This window comes from Hyla sarda, chromosome 7 (genome assembly GCF_029499605.1).
Source record: "Hyla sarda isolate aHylSar1 chromosome 7, aHylSar1.hap1, whole genome shotgun sequence".
In the NCBI taxonomy this organism is placed as follows: Eukaryota; Metazoa; Chordata; class Amphibia; order Anura; family Hylidae; genus Hyla; species Hyla sarda.
Window position 1 is genome coordinate 197,406,062 of NC_079195.1, and position 6,205 is coordinate 197,412,266.

Here is a 6,205-nt window from a genome sequence, read left to right on the forward strand (position 1 = left end):
TAGAGAATCATTTTAACTTGCTTCATAATCCTAAATGCTACATACATCCCTTACAAACCGCAAGTTAAGTGCTATTTTAAGTGCTTCGCCCTACAATTGTGGCCTTTAATAAGCAATAGTTTCTTGAATATATACTGAAATGTCCTAGGATCCATATTCCATCAAGTTCGAAATTATTGCAATAAAATCATGACGTGACTATGGCGCTCTAGCACCCGAATAGAAGAACCTATGACTTGTATTGGTGCTTTATTGCCTTAAGAAGTAAGGCTATTTTCCATTTAAAGTGCTACTTTACAAACCGATATAAAATTGTTTGTATCCGCATCAATACAAGAATTTTAATAAAACATCATAAGCAAACTGAGTTTTTTTTTTTTTTTTCTATGATTTTTTCCCCTCTGCGTTGGCTTGGGGTTGTAGCCATACTTGCTAGAGATGAGCGAACTTACAGTAAATTCGATTTGTCACGAACTTCTCGGCTCGGCAGTTGATGACTTTTCCTGCATAAATTAGTTCAGGTGCTCCGGTGGGCTGGAAAAGGTGGATACAGTCCTAGGAGACTCTTTCCTAGGACTGTATCCACCTTTTCCAGCCCACCGGAGCACCTGAAGGCTGAACTAATTTACGCAGGATAAGCCATCAACTGCCGAGCCGAGAAGTTCGTGACGAATCGAATTTACTGTAAGTTCGCTCATCTCTAATACTTGCCCCCCAATAAGATAATACGATATAAAACTGGAAATATTTTCAATGAACGCAATTCATTTATAAGCCCAGAAAAGTGGACGCTTCCTCGCTATCCTAGAGCCCAGCTATGTAAAGTGTAACTAGAAGAGAGGACCTTAATTCTATCTAAAAGCTTAAAACTAACATATCCACGCAAAGGAGTCCTCAACCTTCTGTTTCTCATTGCACAATACCGAAACCTAGGACTAAAGAGGTACGTGGTGAAAAAAGGAGTCAAAACCCTGAGCTTCACTTGGACTAGGGTCTTTTTTTTTTTTTGGATACCACCAGCTCATTTATCACTTTTCACGTATGCCAAGATAAAGCCATAGAGCCTGTGCTTTTGCTTGATCAGATCCTCAAACAAAAGGCAGACTTAAGAGAAATAAAGCAATTCACCTATAAGGATAAAAAGGACAGCGGGGGGAAAAGCTTGTCTTGATGTAAAGCATTGTTTCCCAACCAGGGTGGCTCCAGGTGTTGCAAAACTACAACTCCCAGCATGCCTGGACAGCCAAAGGCTGTCCAGGCATGCTGGGAGTTGTACTTTTGCAACATCTGGAGACACCCTGGTTGGGAAACACTGATGTAAAGGAAGCCATTACTCACGGATGAGTTGCTTCTATAAGAACAGAAATACTGCGTACTTTGACAGAACCCATAGTGTACATCTACATCAGTGTTTCCTAAGCTGTAACTCTACAACTCTCATAATGCTCTGACGGATAAGCGTTGTAGTTTTGCAACAGCTGGGGAGCCGCAGGCTGGGGTACACTACCCTACATGATAGACGCTGCCATTGTGAAAGCATATGCTACCATTTATTAGAATGGGGCCTCTAAATTCACAGAGAATATCATTTTCCCAAACTTTTTTAACAAAATTCCACCTGTTAAAGGGGTACTCCAGAGGAAATAAAATGTTTCCAAATCAACTGGTGCGAGAAAGTTATACAGATTTGTAAATGGTTTCTATTTAAAAATCTTAATCCTTCCAGTATTTATCAGCTGCTGTATGCTACATTAGGAAGTTGTGTAGTCCTTCCCAGTCTGTGTGCTCTCTGCTGCCATCTCTGTCTGTGTCAGGAATTGTCCAGAGCAGGAGTAAATGACCATAGCAAACCTCTCCTACTTCGAACAGTTCCAGCGAGGATCGGTAAGGCTTCAAGCAGGACGCCGGCGCCATGAGGCGCAGAATATACTCAAGGGGAGACCAAGTAAAACCCAAAAAGGTAGCTGCGGAACTGCAGTGAAACGTGTTGCATCCTGGGAATAAACTACCTTTTGGATTTTACTTGGTCTCCCCTTGAGTATATTCTGCGCCTCGTGGAGCCGGCGTCCTGCTTGAAGCCTTACCGATCCTCGTTAATACTACAGCCGGAGGGCAGCAGATTTCTCGCTTTCTTACATGTTCCATTGTTGTGTATGTTGTTACGCAACATTTTGGGGTGAGCGTCTTTTATGCCTTCCCTTTATATTGTTTTATATCTCTTTTAATACACCATGGAGCGCTCTTACTTTTACTTTCGAACAGTTCCTGACACAGACAGATGTGTCAACAGAGAGCACTGTGGTCAGACTGGAAAGAACTACACAACTTCCTATGTAGCATACAGCAGCTGATAAGTACTGGAATGATTAAGATTTTTCAAAAGAAGTCATTTACAAATCTGTATAACTTTCTGGCACCAGTTGATTTGAAAACTTTTTTTTCCCTCTGGAATACCCCTTTAATTACAGTACTAATCCAAGCATGCATGGTTACGGGGGGTGATTTTAAAGGGGGATATCCAGATTGGACAATCAGTGCCACCCTGTCAACAGAGAAGGATACTGTTACGCAGGGTGGTCATTGAAATAAATTGGTTTAGCATTTATAAGGAAAGCTGGACATGATGGAAAACGTTAGCTATTAGACAGCAGCTAGGAGAACCTTTTCTGTTAGCTTAAAGGGCTATTCCAATCTGGACATTTATGGCACGTCCACAGGATATGCCATATGTGTCCAATGCGAGTCCCACAACTTGTGGTGCCACGCTGTTTGCGTTTTCCCTTTAACACCATTGAGAGTTATACAAGCAGTGTAAAACAGTCACCTCGGCTGGTTTCCGCTCCTCGATCATCTCCAGCAGCAGCAAGCAGACTAGTAACATCGTTCATAAGGTTGAAAAGTGTCCGTCAAGTTCAACCTATATCGCTATTGTGTCCCTACTGTGTTGATCCCATTCTTGAGATGGGGCTCACATCTATAAGACATGTATGGCATATTCTGTTGGGCATGCCATAAATATCCAGATGGGACTAGCCATTTAACGTAATTCAGTGTTTCCCAACCAGGGTGCCTCCAGCTGTTGCAAAACTCCAACTCCCAGCATGCCCGGACAGCCTTCGGCTGTCCGCGCATGCTAGAAGTTGGAGTTTTTCAACAGCTGGAGAAACCCTGGTTGGGAGACACTGACTCAAAGGAGTACTGTATTGGAATATAAATTGTCCCCTATCCGAAGTATAGGAGATAAGTTATAGATCGCAGTGGGTCCGACTGCTGGGAACCCCCCCCCCACGATATCCAGTACAGGGTTGCGGCAGTCTGCAGGAAGCGCTGTGCCATTCCCAGCAGGAAGTCGCGGCAGACACGCCCCCTCCATGTATCTCTATGAGATACATGGAGGGGGCTGTTGGCCGCTGCATCATGCGGGGATGGAACGCCCCCTTTCTGTGGACTGCCGCAACCCCGTACAGGAGATTGGCCCCGTACGGACGGACCCCCCCTTGGAATATATAACTTATAAGGCTCCTTTTACGCTACATGTTGATCCGTTTTAAAGACCCGTTATAATGTCCCGTTAAGAAAACCTTTAAAAACGGCCATTACAAAATCCCATTCAAGTCTATGGGATTTTTTGATTATCCGTTATCACCAGTCATAGCCTGTTATAAATAGTGGATGTTATTTGTGACGAGAGAAAAAAAAGTTACATGCACTAATTTTTCCCCTGTCACAAATAACGTCCATTATTCATAACGGGTGATAACGGATAATCAAAAAATCCCATAAACTTGAATTGGATTTTGTAATGGCCGTTTTTAAGGGTTTTCTTAACGGGGCATTATATTCCATTACAGTATTCCTTTAATTTAATGGGCATACAGCAGTTTACCCATGAAAGTTCTGTCAAAGCACTGAACTTATATGTGTCTGAATATCCCGAAATCTTTAAGGCTTGGTTCAAACTACGTTTTGTAACTACGGTTCCCGTATACGGCTGGGAGAAGGGGGGGTGCGGCTTAATCGCGGCGCCCGCACTCTGCTGTATAGGGGAACCGTATTTAATGTATGTCTATGAGCCGACCGGAGTGAACCGCAGCCTTCGGTCGGCTGCTTTTTCGGCCGTATGCGGTTTCCCGACCATAGGCAAAAACGCTGTCGACCACATTTTTGCCTGCAATCGGGAAAGCGCATACGGCCGAAAAAGCAGCCGATCGGAGGCTGCGGTTCACTCCGGTCGGCTCACAGACATGCATTAAATACGGTTCCCCTATACGGCTGAGTGCGGGCGCCGCGATTAAGCCCCACCCTCCCTCCTCCCAGCCGTATACGGGAACCGTAGTTACAAAACGTAGTGTGAACCCAGCCTAACACTACAAAAGCGACTTGCATTGTCATTAGAAAACCCAAAAAATGAAATAAAAATGTAACTTGTAACAGTACAAAACAAATGATACACAGTAATATAAATTGTGTGTAGTAGGTAACAAAAAACAGAAAATAAATAAATACATGAACTACTGTCACTAACCTTGTACATGCCGGGAGACCTACAGACCAAATCTACCTGTCTATGGCATAGAACAAGCACAATGAAGATTTATACTGACAAAATAAAAACAACAAGTAAAAAACGTCTGTGTTAAAGCGTATTCACTCTGCTAAAAAAAACAATGGTTGCAAGAAGGTCGATGGGGTGAATCTCCCTTGTTCACTACAGTTAGGTAAAAAGTGCGAGTGGAGCATCTAAAATGCTAGTCATTTATAAATAAGCAACCGAAAAATGGGCCTTTCTGATAAAAACATGGTTGGGTTGGTGGGAACGCCACCATTGTAAGTAAAAAAAAAAATAGCTTAGTACATGCTCATTTTTAATAGGCAAAGCTCTCAGCGCAGGCAGCTGGTAAGGCAATTGATGCCAAGGGCAAAAAAGGCATCACTTATTTTTACTTCTTACATCCCAGGGCTGGATTTATTTTAAGTTATATAAGATAAAAGTCTCGCCCTAGTCGTTCATTTGCAAGGAAACATCTACAGGCATGGCAAAATGTTCCCATAACCGGAGTGGTGTAGGATTATCTAAGCAATGGAAAAGTATATATATATATATATATATATATATATATATATATATATATATATGTATATATATTACATACACACAAACACATGTATAATTGAGACTATTAATATATATATATAATTATTAATATGACTCATGTCCCCCACCATGGGAGAGATTTATCATTATTGTCTTTTGAAAGTGTGTTTTGAAGTCCTTTATTTTTGCATTGGTTTGCTTAGATGCAATATATTTATCATACTATCGCGGGAGGAAGGGGTTGATCAATTTGGCGCACGTAAGCAGAAAACAATGAATCACTACAGAACATCATTTTGTAGGATTCCTCCTCTCCTCTGCGCAAAGTTTTAACAGTGCCCCCCCCCCCCCCCCCCCCTCCCCAAAGGCAGTTTTGTAAGCCAGGTCTGGGCTGGTGTAGATTTGTGGTGTTAATGTGCGCCATTTTTTGCATTCACTGCAAAGTGAAAACTGAAATTGACTTTTGCCATACTGTGTGTAGCTTTGTGCTTACAGACAAGAGTCGCAAAAACAGTGCTTTCAAGCGCTAAATATAAGCAAAAAAAAAAAAAAGGCTCTAAAGACAATGATAAATGTCCCCCTATATCTTTATAAGGGTCAGAGTTCCGTTTTATGACTCCAAACTGCCTTTCTAGAATTAAATGACCGAATTCCGGCTGCCTGCTGCCTCCACTAGGATACGATGAAAAAAAAAAATAAAAAAAATAAACTGTATGCAGCAAGCTCTTGAGCTCCCCCTAGAGGTGGCTGCAGGCAGTTTGAATGTATTCACTTAAACAGGTACTCTGGGGAACTGAAACGTATCCTCTATCCACAGGATAGGTGATAAAGGTCTGATTGCGGTCACTTTGGCCCAGACTCATGAAGTAACAGCCCACTCAGCCTATACAGTCTCAGCTGGCAACTGGCTGAACGGGCCGTCACTGTACAGGTGATTGCTAAGGTCCCATCGGTCGGACCCCAACTCCAGGATCAAACACTTATCCCCTATCCTGTGCAAAGGTGATAAGTTTCAGTTTCCCAAAGTCCCCCTTTAATTTCTGTAACAGAAAAATATTATAAAGATATATTGAGAAATTATCCCTTAGGAACTACTGGACCAAAAACTAC